At 45.8% G+C, this 16,775-nt stretch overlaps 1 pseudogene; it reads left to right on the top strand.

Moving 5' to 3' along the window:
• The first annotated feature begins 11,316 nt into the window (after positions 1-11,316).
• LOC121538322 lies at positions 11,317-16,445 on the top strand (annotated as a pseudogene).
• The last annotated feature ends 330 nt before the right edge of the window (positions 16,446-16,775 follow it).

Genomic DNA, 16,775 nt, shown 5'->3' with positions numbered 1-16,775 from the left:
CCTCCCTCCTTGACACACTCAACCCTCTCCAATTCGCCTACCGCCCTGACAGATCCTGTTCATTGACTACAGCTCTGCCTTCAATACCATAGTGCACTCTAAGCTCACCACAAAGGCCCTGGGACTGAACTCCCTATGCAACTGGGTCCTGGACTTCCTGACAGGCCGTCCCCAGGTGGTGAAGGTAGGCAACATCACAGATCCTCAACATGTGGGCCCCACAAGGGTGTGTCCTCAGTCCCCTCCTGTACTCCCTGTATACCCATGACTGCGTGGCCTCACACAGTTCCAACTCCATCATCACGTTCACTTATGACACAACAGTATTAGGCCTGATTACCAACAACGACGAGACGGCCCACAGAGAGGAGGTATGCACTCTGACGGCGTGGTGCCAGGTGGACAACCTCTCCCTCAACATCTGCAAAACAAAGGGGCGGATTGTGGATTTGAGGAGGAATTAGGCTGGGCACGCCCCCATCCTCATCAATGGGGCCGCCATGGAGGGGGTCAAAAAGTTCAGAAAATCCCTGTCACGATCGTCAGGGAGAGACCAAGGCGCAGCGTGATGAACAAACATACTTTAATTAGTTAAAGTATACCAAAACACGACTCGTGAAGTCCACGGTAAACAATACCGACACGGAACAAAAAACCCACAACACCCAAGGGAAAACATACAGTTCAAATATGGCTCCCAATCAGAGACAACCCACAACAGCTGACACTCGTTGCCTCTGACTGGGAGCCACTCTGGCCAACATAGACATATAACAACATAGAATGAACACACCCTGGCTCAACATAATGAGTCCCAGAGCCAGGGTGTGACAATCCCGCTCATTGCTCACGGAGAGGTGCTTGCACACCGCTCCAGCGCTCTACTTCCTTTCCAACCCCTTCGCTAAAAACCTCTCCTAAAAAACCACTCCTTGCTCACCAAAAAAAAAAACTGCCACTCCAAATTTACTCCATTCATTAAAATCACCATTTAACCAACACCAATCTATTTTTGTGACTACCTGGACCTACCATTTGGTTTTGAAGTATTGAAACCAAACCATATGATTTGAATCAAAAGTATTTTAATGAACAACATGAAAAGGTTACTGTAAGAAGTGCTTATGATTTGAAATAGGCTACATATTTCTAGGCCTATTATTTCAAGGCTATAGCCTACAAAGAAGTCAATTGTGAAGCATTTGCGAGTGTGACACTAGGCTGGCAGGGACATTAAGCGCTCAGCATGTAAACAACATTTTGTTGTATTAAATCATTACAGTATATTCTATAAATTGCACATATAGGCTGTGACTCACTTATAATTCAATAAAAATTTAATGAGAAATGCCTTACTAGTGCCTTTGAATTCACTTTTAGAAACACGAATTTGGCCAGAGTCTGTGGCTTCAGGCTCATGTGATGGAGAGCAGGCCAGCAGTGGAGAATACCCTCTCCACGCTTGCAGAGCATTGAGTTGATTTACATTTCTCTATAGGTAGGCCTAAAGGTTTTTAGGCTAAATAACCGTATCAAAATGGCAAGCTCCTTGAAAGAGGTCATATGTCAGGCCTGTTGGGCCAAAATCAATGATAGCGCATTGTATAGATAATAGAACAAAAATGAATGAAACCTTTAAGAGATCTGATTTTTAGTTTATAAATACTTTGCTACAATGACACAGCTAGCTACCCACCTCATTCCTTTCTGTCTGCATGTGCACGTACTAAGAACACCATCATGCTTTCGGGATACTTTTCGTATTCCACAAAGATTATTTAGTTGTGGACACTACATAACTGCACTCCCTCTCTTGCTCTTGGTCCGATTCATTGTAAGTCACCTTGATTTAGCACCTGTGTGTTTTATTAGTTTCTTTGTGAAAATAATTAGCGACCTCCATGACAGTAGCTAAAGCAAGGGGCTATAGCAGCGCACAAGTAGCCTACAAATGCATTCTGGGCCGGGCATGCCCTGAGTTCGTGAAACTCGCTCCGTTCTCCAGTCAAAATTAGGCATGCTCTGCTCCTCGCTCCTTTCCAGCTCCGCTCACATACTCTGGCGTACACATCTCAGAGGAGCTGAAATGGTCAAACCACACAGGCACCGTGGTGAAGAAGGCACAACAGCGACTCTTCAACCTCAGAAGGCTGAAGAAATGTGGCCCTCAAAGTGTTCTACAGGACGACCATCGAGAGCATACTGTCGGGCTGCATCACAGCCTGGCATGGCAACTCCAACGCCGCTGACCGCACCTCCAGGCTGTGTAAGGGCTATTTGAGTGATGGAGTGCTGCATCAGATGACCTGGCCTCCACAATCACCCAACCTCAACCCAATTGAGATGGTTTGGGATGAGTTGGACCGCAGAGTGAAGGAAAAGCAGCCAACAAGTGCTCAGCATACGTTGGAACTCCTTCAAGACTGTTGGAAAAGCATTCCAGGTGAAGCTGGTTGAGAGAATGCCAAGAGTGTGCAAAGCTGTCATCAAGGCAAAGGGTGGCTACTTCTAACACTTTTTTTGTTACTACATGATTCCATATTTGTTATTTCATAGTTGTGATGTCTTCACTATTATTCTCCAATGTAGAAAATTGTAAAAAAATTAAGAAAAACCCTGGAATGTGTAGGTGTGTCCAAACTTTTGACTGGTACTATATGTATGTATGTATGTATGTATGTATGTATGTATGTATGTATGTATGTATGTATGTATGTATGTATGATATATATATATATATATATATATATATATATATATATATATATATATACAGTGAGGGAAAAAAGTATTTGATCCCCTGCTGATTTTGTACGTTTGCCCACTGACAAAGACATGATCAGTCTAGAATTTTAATGGTAGGTTTATTTGAACAGTGAGAGACAGAATAACAACAACAAAATCCAGAAAAGCGCATGTCAAAAATGTTATAAATTGATTTGCATTTTAATGAGGGAAATAAGTATTTGACCCCCTCAAAATCAGAAAGATTTCTGGCTCCCAAGTGTCTTTCATACAGGTAACGAGCTGAGATTAGGAGCACACTCTTAAAGGGAGTGCTCCTAATCTCAGTTTGTTACCTGTATAAAAGACACCTGTCCACAGAAGCAATCAATCAATCAGATTCCAAACTCTCCACCATGGCCAAGACCAAAGAGCTCTCCAAGGATGTCAGGGACAAGATTGTAGACCTACACAAGGATGGAATGGGCTACAAGACCATCGTCAAGCAGCTTGGTGAGAAGGTGACAACAGTTGGTGCGATTATTCGCAAATGGAAGAAACACAAAAGAACTGTCAATCTCCCTCGGCCTGGGGCTCCATGCAAGATCTCACCTCGTGGAGTTGCAATGATCATGAGAACTGTGAGGAATCAGCCCAGAACTACACAGGAGGATCTTGTCAATGATCTCAAGGCAGCTGGGACCATAGTCACCAAGAAAACAATTGGTAACACACTATGCCGTGAAGGACTGAAATCCTGCTGCGCCCGCAAGGTCCCCCTGCTCAAGAAAGCACATATACAGGCCCGTCTGAAGTTTGCCAATGAACATCTGAATGATTCAGAGGAGAACTGGGTGAAAGTGTTGTGGTCAGATGAGACCAAAATCGAGCTCTTTGGCATCAACTCAACTCGCCGTGTTTGGAGGAGGAGGAATGCTGCCTATGACCCCAAGAACACCATCCCCACCGTCAAACATGGAGGTGGAAACATTATGCTTTGGGGGTGTTTTTCTGCTAAGGGGACAGGACAATTTCACCACATCAAAGAGACGATGGACGGCGCCATGTACCGTCAAATCTTGGGTGAGAACCTCCTTCCCTCAGCCAGGGCATTGAAAATGGGTCGTGGATGGGTATTCCAGCATGACAATGACCCAAAACACACGGCCAAGGGAACAAAGGAGTGGCTAAAAAATAAGCACATTAAGGTCCTGGAGTGGCCTAGCCAGTCTCCAGACCTTAATCCCATAGAAAATCTGTGGAGGGAGCTGAAGGTTCGAGTTGCCAAAAGTCAGCCTCGAAACCTTAATGACTTGGAGAAGATCTGCAAAGAGGAGTGGGACAAAATCCCTCCTGAGATGTGTGCAAACCTGGTGGCCAACTACAAGAAACGTCTGACCTCTGTGATTGCCAACAAGGGTTTTGCCACCAAGTACTAAGTCATGTTTTGCAGAGGGGTCAAATACTTATTTCCCTCATTAAAATGGAAATCAATTTATAACATTTTTGACATGCGTTTTTCTGGATTTTTTTGTTTTTATTCTGTCTCTCACTGTTCAAATAAACCTACCATTAAAATTATAGACTGATCATGTCTTTGTCAGTGGGCAAACGTACAAAATCAGCAGGGGATCAAATACTTTTTTCCCTCACTGTATATATATTATTTTCATTCACTTCTCTTTTTCAGCTGCACTGTTTGAGCTCAGAGCTTAATAATTTCACTGTACCCTGCAATTACATGTGTGACCCTGTGCACGTGACCAATAAACTCATCTGATCTAATCACTAAGCAGCACAGCACAGCACTCTCCCCACTCAGACATTTGCTTTAATACACACTGACAGGCATAACCTTGTGATCTTGACTGTCCTCCTGGGCTGCTTATGTAAGGCCTGTCTGTCTTGCTGAGGAGGATCAGTAGTGGAAACTAACCTAAATAGGCTGTATGCTTGCGAATTACTATATTTTAAGAGCCCCAGGCAGAGCAATGTCAGGTATTATGAATCAGAGATGTCCCTAAAGTTAGTCCTGGCTATTTCCCTCCTGGGAATCTCTGTCCTATTCAATGTCACAATGGCAACCAGAAAGCCATTAAATGCCACCCTTGTCCAATGTCAACACATTCCTCAACTCTTTGAAATCAAAATGTTTCCTCTTGCCCTTAAGCCCATGACTTTGGCACCAACACAAAGCTCTGATTCCTCCTACACCAGTCAGATGAGGACAGATAAGTAATGTGTAGAAATCATACATAAGTCTATGGTATGAATAGGATTGTAGATGGAAGAAGTACCTCGGATACAGAGCCTGCTCAGATTAATACTTTAACACAAAGAGAGGAGGGCGCTATGAGGACTCGGGGAGAGGATTTACAGAGAGGAGAAGTTACACCCAGACAAACAAAGTGAGAGATTTGGCAGAGCTTTGCTGCTAAGACCTTTCCACTGAACAGAGAGTCTGGAGAGGAGCCTTGAGAAGCGTAATTCAGTTTCAGCAGTCTCTGCTCTAATCGACACAGAGCAAACAGGGCAACCATATTGGATCGTACAGGACAGCCGAGGCTCCAACATTTTACATTGAAATTGGAATCATTTAGCAGTTGCTCGGGGTGAGAAGGGGGTGCGAGTGGGGGTGCTGTATATTATTTAAGAAACTCATTGAAGAGGTAGGGTTTCAGACTTTTTCGGAAGATGGGCATTGACTCTGCTGTCCTAGCTTCAGGGGGAAGCTGGTTCCACCATTGGGGTGCCAGGACAGAGAAGAACTTGGACTGGGCTGAGCGGGAGGGCCAAGAGACCACAGGTGGCAGAACAGAGTGCTCGGGTTGGGGTGTAGGGTTTGAGCATAGCCTGAAGGTAGGGAGGGGCAGTTCCTCTTGCTGCTCCGTAGGCAAGTACCATGGACTCCAACCCATGACTCCTGGCTTCCCCAAGTTGGCGCCCCTCTCCTGGGTGATATGGCTCGATAGGAGGGTAGACACTACCAGGGAAGATCTCAATGGCACTCTTCTCTCTCCTCAACGCCTTCTCAAAACCCATTGGATGAGAAAGCCAGAGGTCCCTCACCTCGGACCTTCTCCTCCAATGGGTTTTGAGAAGGAGGCGAGGAAAGAGGAGTATGCAATTGAGATATCCCCTAGACAGACTGCTTCCTCTGACAGGAACGGTCATTACTACTCCCCCCTGGTGGTGGTACTCAGTTCCTGATCAGATACTGCCTCATCAGCATTGAACTAATGAAATGCAATTAAACACAATTAATACTCATTGATGTTACTTGTAATTTAGTCCCTTGGCTTTGGTCACTCTATAACTATTTTAGAGATGCACTGTACAGATCTAAGAACAAGATGGTGGAAGAACAAGATGGCACGGATGATGGTCGCCCTGTTGCTAGCTCCCAGCCAACTTTGCAGTCTTTTGTTTATTGTAGTGTTATTTTCAACTTTATTTGCTCCGAAGGTTTATAGTATTATTTCCTATGACAGACAAACACTTCTGGACATCAGATCAGAGATTACTCACTACAAATTTGATTTTCAGGAGCTGGATTCTTTGTCTGGATTACCTGAAGTAGTTCCATTCATCATGGGAGCTCATTTTCCAAAAAGAAGCTGCCGGAGAACAGGAATGCAAGCTGGCGTTCTAGTCTGAACAAGGAAAGGGGCAAACCACCCTCCGCTTCCTAGTATATTACTTGCTAATGTACAGTCTCTGGACAATAACATTTGCGAGATCAGATTTGCTATACAGCCTGGGGGTTTTCAATACAGTGCGCATACAGGCAAAAATTACTTTACGGGAAAAACAAAGGCGGAGGAGTATGTTTCATGATGAACAATTGATGGTGTGATTGTAGGACTGTATAAACCCTTAAGAATTTATGTTCCCTGACCTGGAATACCTCACGCTCAAATGCTGACCCCATTATCTCCCGATAGAATTCACAGCTGTTTGTGTCACGGCTGTGTACAGCCCCCCACAAGCCAACAACACGCTGGCACTCAAGGAATTAGACGGGACTTTGATCAAATTGGGAACAGTATAGAGGCCACATTCGTTGACATTAACAAAGGAAATTTAAGGAAAATTCTCCTGAACTTCCACCAACAAATCTCTTCCACACTCGCAGGAAAAATACATTAGACCATTTTTATTCTCCATTCCCAGAGACGGATAAAAAGCCCTACTTGGCCCCCCTTTCGGCAAATCAGACCACGCCTCCATTCTGCTCCTCCCCACCTACAGGCAGAAATTAAAACAGGAAGCACCCATGGTAAGGTCTGTTCATCTCTGGTCTGAGCAATCGGAATCCATGCTACAGGAATGTTTTGATCACACGGACTGGGATATGTTCCGGGCCGCCTTTGGAAGTAACATCAATGAATACACTGACTGTCTCTGGGTTCATCAGGACGTGCATAGAGGATGTTGTTCCTACAGTGACGATTAGAACATACCCAAACAAAAAAACATGGATAGATGGCAGCATTTGCGCAAAACTGAAAGCGCAAACCACCACATTTAACCACGGAAAGGTGACTGGAAACATGGATGAGTACAAACAGAACACCTATGACCTAAGCAAGACAATTGAAGAGGCAAAAAGACAATACAGGGACAAAGGAGTTGCAATTCAACAGCTCAGACACGAGACGCACATGGAAGGGACTTCAGACAATCACAGATTATAAAGGGAAAACCAGCCACGTTGCAGAACTTAGATGCCTACCTCCCAGACAAGTTAAACACCTTTTTTTGTCCGCTTCGAGGAAAACAACACAGGGCCGCATTCTGCAGATTTCCCTGTTGCTCACGAGGACTGCAGGCTCAAGATCTCTGTAGCCGACGTGAGTAGGACCTTCAAGCGTGTTAACCCCCGCAAGGCTGCCAGCCTGGACAACTCAAATCAAATTTTATTTGTCACATACACGTGTTTAGCAGATGTTATAGCAGGTGTAGCGAAATGCTTGTGCTTCTAGCTCCGACAGTGCAGTAATTTCTAACAATTTCACAACATATACCCAATACACACAAAAAAGTCAGGAATGGGACTTAAGAATATATACATATATGGACAAGCAATGACAGAGCGGCATGGACTAAGATACAGAAGAATATTATAGAATAGAATGCAGTATATGCATATGAGATGAGTAGTGCAAGATATGTAAACATTATTAAAGTGACTAATGTTCATTTCTTAAAGTGGCCAGTGATTTCAAAAGGCATCAGCAGCCTCTAATATGCTAGTGATGGCTTTTTAACAGTCTGATGGCCTTGAGATAGAAGCTGTTTTTCATTCTCTCTGTCCCAGCTTTGATGAACCTGTACTGACCTCGCCTTCTGGATGATAGCGAGGTGAACAGGCAGTGGCTCGGGTGTTGATGTCCTTGATGATCTTTTTGGCCTTCCTGTGAAGGGTGCTGTATGTGTCTTGGAGGGCGGGTAGTTTGCCCCCGGTAATGCGTTCGGCAGACCGCACCACCCTCTGGAGAGCCCTGCGGTTGTGGGCGGTGCAGTTGCCGTACCAGGCGGTGATACAGCCCGACAGGATGCTCGCAATTGTGCATCTGTAAAACTTTGTGAGGTGATAAGCCACATTTCTTCAGCCTCCTGAGGTTGAAGAGGCTCTGTTGCGCCTTCTTCACCACACTGTCTGCGTGGGTGGACCATTTCAGTTTGTCGGTGATGTGTACGCCAAGCTTTCCACCTTCTCCACTGCGGTCCCATCGATGTGGATAGGGGGGTGCACCCTCTGCTGTTTCCTGAAGTCCACGATCATCTCCTTTGTTTTGTTAATGTTGAGTGAGAGGGTATTTTCCTGGCACCACACTCCCAGAGCCCTCACCTCCTCCCTGTAGGTGGTCTCATCATTGTTGGTAATCAAGCCTACTACTGTTGTGTTGTCTGCAAACTTGATGACACAAGGAAAGCATCCCAAGCCATGTTCTCAGAGCATGTGCAGGCCGGCCTGAGTGTTTACGGACATTTTCAACCTCTCCCTATCCCAATCCATCGTCCCCACTCGCTTCAAGGTGTCCACCATTGTTCCTGTACCCAAGCAAACTAACGTAACTGAACTAAATGACTAATCGCTCCGTAGCACTCACTTCTGTCATCAAGAAGTGCTTTGATAGGCTAGTCAACAAGGACCATATCACCTCTACCATACCCGACACCCTTGACCCACTACAATTTGCAGACCACCCCAACAGATCCACGGACAATGCAATCGCTGATGCACTGCACACCGCCCTATCCCACCTGGATAAGAGGAATACCTATGTGAGAATGCAGCTCATCGAATACAGCTCAGCTTTCAACACCATAGTACCCTCCAAGCTCATCACTAAGATCAGGGCCTTTGGTCTGAACTACTCCCTGTGCAACTGAGTCCTACATTTCCTGATGGGCCGACCCCAGTTGGTGAGGGTAGGCAACAACACCTCCGCTACACTGATCCTGTACACGTGGGCCCCCCAGGGGTGTGTGCTCAGCACCCTCTTTTATTTCCTGTTCACCAATGACTACGTGGCCACGCACAACTCCACCTCAATCATCAAGTTTGATGATGACACGACAGTGGTAAGCCTGATTACCAACAATGATGAGACAGCCTACAGGCAGGAGGTTAGAGCCCTGGCGGAGTGGTGCCAGGAAAATAATCTCTCCCTCAATGTCAACAAAACAAAGGAGCTGATCATGGACTACAGAAGACAGAAGAGGGAGCATGTCCATATCAATAACGGGGCTTCAGTGGAGAGGGTCAAAAGCTTAAAGTTCCTCAGTATGCACATCACTGAGGACCTGAAATGGTCTCACCACACCGAGGTGAAGAAAGCACAACAGCGCCTCTACAACCTCAGGTGGCTGAATAAATTAATCATGGCCCCTAAGACCCTCACGAACTTCTGCAGATGCACCATTGAAAGCATTCTGTGGGACTGCATCACCGCCTGGTACGGCAACTGCACCTCCCTTAACCGCATGGCTCTCCAGAGGATCAGCACAACGCATCACTGGGGGCATGCTGCCTGCCCTCCAGGACATTTACAGCACTCGGTGTCAAAGGAAGGCCAAGAAGATCATTAAGTACCTCAGTCATCCGAGCCGTTGACTGTTTACACTGCTATCGTCTAGCAGACAGAGACAGTACAGGTGCATCAAAGAATTCATATTATGCATTTGATTGAAATGCTGTTGTTGGCGGGAAATGCCTGTTTTCTCACGGGGCTGAAGTTATTACATGGAGAAATGCAGGAGTGCAACCCCCAATGCATGTTGCATTTCAATAAGGTTGTGAAAAGAATGCAAACAACTCAAGAAGGTGTCGCTGCAGCAACAGCAGCTGTGTTGAGTTGTGCTGGCTGTCAAAACAAACTACAGTAACGCTAACCTGTCTCATCAAGTCCTAAACACTGAATTTTGATTTTATGACATGAGATTAATCGACTGTGTATCGAAAGGCCCAGTGTTAATTACTTATGAATTATTTAGCATTTTAACGACTCAATGAAATAGAAATGGTCTGGGACAATACAGCGCTCCATCAGAGCAGCCCGGGGACTCCCATGGAGAGGGAGATCGGGCCAGGGAAGGGCTCGTATTCTCCAGACCAGACCACATGATGACACTGGAGTTGGACCACAGACACAGACCCTTAGCAATATGCTGCATCAGCAGTAAGGTTGCAAAATTTCAATAAATTCCCTTGTTCTCCCGAAATCAGGAAGGAATAAGCAGGAAATCTGGAATCCTTCAACCAGGATTTATTGAAAACTAGGGAATTTATTGAACACTCATGGATTTTTACAACCCTAATCCGCACTATCCTCACAGAACCCAGGAGAGCTGCATAATAATTAATAATAATAGGTCATTTAGCAGACGCTCTTATCCAGAGCGACTTACAGGAGCAATTAGGGTTAAGTGCCTTGCTCAAGGGCATATCGACAGATTTTTCACCTAGTCGGCTCGGGGATTAGAACCAGCGACCTTTCGGTTACTGGCACAACGCTCTTCACCACTAAGCTACCTGCCGCCCTATGCATTACCCAGGCCATTGACTGGTGTGAGTCTATGGTTAACCTTAGGACCAGGAGTTGTACTGGCCATGTGAACTGATCAGGGAAAACTCTGGGCCTTAGCCATGTCATCGCTGTGTGTGTGTGCATGTGTGAATTATGTGATGTTCTATCAAAGCATTGGTAGACAGTTTTATAGACGTGTCCGCCATCTAGTGGTATATTAGCTAAAATGCATGTTGGGTTTTTTGTAGACGGTGCAAAAATTCATGTTTCTGATTCCATTCCAAAACTAGAGGAAGACATCACTGAGATTCAAAAATAACAGTCCTCAAAGAAAAATCTTTAAAAAATCAGTTAGAAATGTATTTACACACATGGGAAGTTCCACCAGAGTACCTCAAAGTTATGCCTTTAAACTAACAAAGCATACCCACTATGTATCTCTGTCGTTCAAGAGTAAACAGACTGCTGTACTTTGGAATGTGTGTGTGTGTCCATGATAGGAGTGTGTTATTTTTTTCTCCACTGGGATATAGTGATACCAGAGAATCAGATCAGACAGGGATGGCAACAGTTTACCCATTTCTTCTATGGTGTGTGATGCTGCTGGACTGCCGGCTGTGCTGGGGAGGTAAGTCCTTCTCTCACTGCCGATGGTTTTAGTAGGTTTCTCACTAGTAACAAGTATACCACTCTCACAGTTGTACACCAGCAGTAACTGCTGCAGCCTTACCATCTCTCTCTGGCCTTCCAGCCCCAGTGTTCCTGTCGGGCCAGGCAGCAGACAGTGTGCTGAGGAGACAGCGGTGCCACAACACTGGGGTGTTCGAGGATATGTTATGGGGGAACCTGGAGAGAGAGTGTCTGGAGGAAAGGTGTGACCTGGAGGAGGCCAGGGAGACCTTCGAGAACGATGAGAAAACAGTGAGTGTGTATGGACGTGTGTGTGGGGGGAGGGCTGTGGGTGTTAGAGTCCTTGCAGAATGTATTGTGTTATGAATGAGTTAACTTATGATATTCTGAAGATTCTGTATGAATTTTTCAGATGGAGTTTTGGGTCGGTAATGAGGGTAAGGCTTTGCTTAATGATTAACTGTTGTGTTGGCACACACAGAGAGGACTAAGATGTGACTCAGAGCTGTGTGTGTCTGGTGTGTGCTTTGTGAGTATCAAACTAATGTTTATCAGTATGAATCTTGGTATAACATGTAAATTGTGTAATATGTCAATAATGATGAGTGTTATGTCTCAGATGGGGACCAGTGTAAGTTGTCCCCCTGTCTGAACCAGGCGTCCTGTAATGACCAGATGGGCTCCTACACCTGCACCTGTCTACCAGGCTACAAAGGAATGAATTCCAAATCGTCGTCCAGGGTATTCCAGGAATTCCAAAGCGTCGTCCAGGGTAGGGGAGGGAATGGCCGGCAGGGATGTAGCTCAGTTGATAGAGCATGGCGTTTGCAACGCCAGGGTTGTGGGTTCGATTCCCACGGGGGGCCAGTATAAAAAATATATATATATATATGTATTCACTAACTGTAAGTCGCTCTGGATAAGAGCGTCTGCTAAATGACAATTTTTTTAAAAAAAAATTCAATTTTATTTGCCACATGCACCGAATACAACAGGTGTAGACATTACAGTCAAATGCTTACTTACAAGCCCTTGACCAACAATGCAAAGTTTAACAAATAAAAAAAGTGTTTAGCAAAGAAAATAAAAATAAATAACTGAAGAGCAGCAGTAAAATAAAATAATAGTAGGGAGGCTATATACAGCGGGGTACCGGTGCAGAGTCAATGTGCGGGGGCACCGGCTAGTCGAGGTAATTGAGGTAATATGTACATGTGGGTAGAGTTAAAGTGACTATGCATAGATAATAAACAGAGTAGCAGCAGAGTAAAAAAGGGGGACGGGGTGGGGGTGGGGGGGCAGTGCAAATTGTCCGGGTAGCCATGAATAGCTGTTCAGGAGTCTTATGGCTTGGTGGTAGAAGTTGTTGAGAAGCCTTTTGGACCTAGACTTGGCGCTCCGGTACCGCTTGCCGTGCGGTAGCAGAGAGAACAGTCTATGACTAGGGTGTCTGGAGTCTTTGACAATTTTGAGGGCCTTCCTCTGACCGCCTGGTGTAGAGGTCCTGGATGGCAGGAAGCTTGCCCCCAGTGATGTACTGGGCCGTACGCACTACCCTCTGTAGTGCCTTGCGGTCGGAGGCCGAGTAATTGCCATACCAGGCGGTGATGCAACCAGTCAGGATGCTCTTGATGGTGCAGCTGTATAACCTTTTGAGGATCTGAGGACCCATGCCAAATGTTTTCAGTCTCCTGAGGGGGAATAGGCTTTGTCGTGCCCTCTTCACGACTGTCTTGGTGTGTTTGGACCATGATAGTTTGTTGGTGATGTGGACACCAAGGAACTTGAAGCTCTCAACCTGTTCCACTACAGCCCCGTCGATGTGAATGGGGGCGTGCTCAGTCCACTTTTTTTTTCCTGTAGTCCACAATCATCTCCTTTGTCTTGATCACGTTGAGGGAGAGGTTGTTATCCTGGCACCACACGGCCAGGACTCTGACATCCTCCTTATTGGCTGTCTCATCGTTGTCTGTGATCAGGCCTACCACTGTTGTGTCGTCGGCAAACTTAATGATGGTGTTGGATTCGTGCCTAACCATGCAGTCATGGGTGAACAGGGAGTACAGGAGGGAACTGAGCACACACCCGAGGGGCCCCCGTTTTGTGGATAAGCGTGGCAGATGTGTTGTTACCTACCCTTACCACCTGGGGGCGGCCCGTCAGGAAGTCCAGGATCCAGTTGCAGAGGGAGGTGTTTAGTCCAAGGATCCTTAGCTTAGTGATGAGCTTTGACGGCACTATGGTGTTGAATGCTGAGCTGTAGTCAATGAATAGCATTCTCACGTAGGTGTTCCTCTTGTCCAGGTGGGAAAGGGCAGTGTGGAGTGCAATAGAGATTGCATCATCTGTGGATCTATTGTGGCGGTATGCAAATTGGAGTGGGTCTAGGGTTTCTGGGATAATGGTGTTGATGTGAGCCATGACCAGCCTTTCAAAGCACTTCATGGCTTCAGACGTGAGTGCTACGGGTCGGTAGTCATTTAGGCAGGTTATTTTAGTGTCATTGGGTACAGGGACTATGGTGGTCTGCTTGAAACATGTTGGTATTACAGACTCGGTCAGGGACAGGTCGAAAACATCAGTGAAGACACTTGCCAGTTGGTCAGCGCATGCTCAGAGTACACATCCTGGTAATCCGTCTGGTCCTGCGGCCTTGTGAATGTTGACCTATTTAAAGGTCTTACTCACATCGGCTACGGAGAGCGTGATCTCACAGTCGTCCATAACAGCTGGTGCGCTCATGCATGTTTCAGTGTTGCTTGCCTCGAAGCACGCATAGAAGTCATTTAGCTCGTCTGGTAGGCTCGTGTCACTGGGCAGCTCGCAGCTGTGCTTCCCTTTGTAGTCCGTAATAGTTTGCAAGCCCTGCCACATCCAACGAGCATTGGAACCGGTGTAGTACGATTCAATCTTAGTCCTGTATTGACGCTTTGCCTGTTTGATGGTTTGTCAGAGGGCATAGCGGGATTTCTTATAAGCGTCCGGGTTAGAGTCCCGCTCCTTGAAAGCTCTGCGCGGATGTTGCCTGTAATCATTTACATTTTAGTCATTTAGCAGACGCTCTTATCCAGAGCGACTTACAGTTAGTGAGTGCATACATTTTCATACTGGCCCCCCGTGGGAAACGAAACCTGGCGTTGCAAGCGCCATGCTCTACCAACTGAGCTACAGGGGTTGGGGTATGTATGTACGGTCACTGTGGGGACGACGTCATCAATGCACTTATTGATGAAGCCAGTGACTGATGTGGTGTACTCCTCAATGCCATCAGAAGAATCCCTGAACATATTCCAGTCTGTGCTAGCAAAACAGTCCTGTAGCTTAGCATCTGCTTCATCTGACCGCTTCCGTATTGAGTGAGTCACTGGTACTTCCTGCTTTAGTTTTTGCTTGTAAGCAGGAATCAGGAGGATAGAATTATGGTCAGATTTGCCAAATGGAGGGCGAGGGATAGCTTTGTATGCGTCTCTGTGTGTGGAGTAAAGGTGAACTAGAGATGTTTCCCTCTGGTTGCACATCTAACATGCTTGTAGAAATTAGGTAAAACGGACACTAGTAGCGCCACTTCTGTATGAGCATTTTCTTGTTTGCTTACGGCCTTATACAGCTCGTTGAGTGTCTTAGTGCCAGCATCGGTTTGTGGTGGTAAATAGACAGCTACGAAAAATATAGATAAACTCTCTTTGTAAATAGTGTGGCCTACAGCTTGTCATGAGATACTATACCTCAGGCGAGCAAAACCTTGAGACTTCATTCATATTAGGATTTCGGGCACCAGCTGTTATTGACAAATAGACACAGACCGCCACCCCTTGTTTTACCAGAGGCAGCTGTTCTAGCTTGCCGATGCACGGAAAATCCAGCCAGCTGTATGTTATCCATGTCGTCGTTCAGCAACGACTCGTGAAACATAAGATATTACAGTTTCGTTGGTAGGATAGTCTTGATCGGAGCTCATCCAGTTTATTATCCAATGATTGCACATTGGCTAATAGGACTGATGATAGAGGCGGGTTACCCACTCGCTGTCGTATTCTTACAAGGCACCACGACCTACGACCCCTATATCTCCATCTCTTCTTCATGCGAATGATGGGGATTTGGGCCTTGTCCAGTGTCTGAAGTAAATCCTTCGCGTCAGACTCGTAAAAAAAAATCTGGTGAGTAATCACTGTTCTGATATCCGGAAGCTCTTTTCGGTCATAAGAGATGGTGGCAGAAAAATTATGTACAAAATAAGTTACAAATAACGTGAAAAAACACACACAATAGCACAGTTGGTTAGGAGCCCATAAAACGGCAGCCATCTCCTCTGGCGCCATTATTAAAAATAAAATAAAAAATGGTGTCTATTTTATTGTATTCATGACTAATCCCTAACTGAAAACTAAATTCTAGGATGATACATTTCGATTGACTATAGATGGAATACTTGATCGCTTAATTTATTGTACCACTCCAGGGGAGCATAACATCTATGCCAAAGAGGGCACAGAGCAGGACCATGAGGTGTCGAAGCAGTACAAACACCCTCTCTACGACTCCCAGCAGAGTCTGTACAATCATGATATCGCCATGCTGCGCCTCCACACCCACCATCCCCTTCTCCTCACACGCCAGTCCCATCTGCCTGGGGCCCAAGGTCTTCACCAAGGACTCGGTGAAGGATGAGTCCCAGGCTACGATCAGCGACTGGGGTCGCACACGCTTCCAGGGGGCCACGTCTCACACATTACAGAAGGTTGAGATGCCATTTACAGAGAGAACGCAGTATAAGGATAGCAGTAGTGTATCACCAAGTATATGTTCTGTGCCGGCTGACGTGGCCAAAGACTTGTGCCAGGGGGACAGCGTGGGTCCCCATACCAACCATTACCATGAAACCTGGTTCCTGACTGGGATAGTGAGCTGGGGGGAGGAGTGTGCCAAGGAGGGGAAGTATGGGGTGGAGACCAGAGTAGCATTACTATAGATGGATACGTCACATTATGGCAGTGACCAAGGACATGCTGCATTATGACCTGGACGACTAACCTTTGACCCTCAGGAGCCTGTCTTGTTTCAGGTCTCGTTTTCAGAGTTCAATTCATAAGATTCACATTTTGTATTCAAAGAGTAAGTGTCTTCTTGCAGCTTCTTACTCCAATCTGCTGGTGAGGATAGGTTTACAAGATAGACACCTGTATGTCCAACAGATGCCTACTGTATGTATTGTTATGCTTATTCATAAAACAATAAGAATAATTTACTGACAGATGAAGGGACGAAGACAAATGGCTGTCTGCAAGCAATGAACAACTGCTTTATGGGTATTTTACTATAGAGAAGCACAGATTAAACTCGAAGGCGCAAAACAAAAATGTATTATTTCAATAAATACTTTAT

Source organism: Coregonus clupeaformis, chromosome 3 (assembly GCF_020615455.1).
Source record: "Coregonus clupeaformis isolate EN_2021a chromosome 3, ASM2061545v1, whole genome shotgun sequence".
Classification (NCBI taxonomy): Eukaryota; Metazoa; Chordata; class Actinopteri; order Salmoniformes; family Salmonidae; genus Coregonus; species Coregonus clupeaformis.
This window is presented reverse-complemented; position numbering and strand designations above follow the sequence as displayed.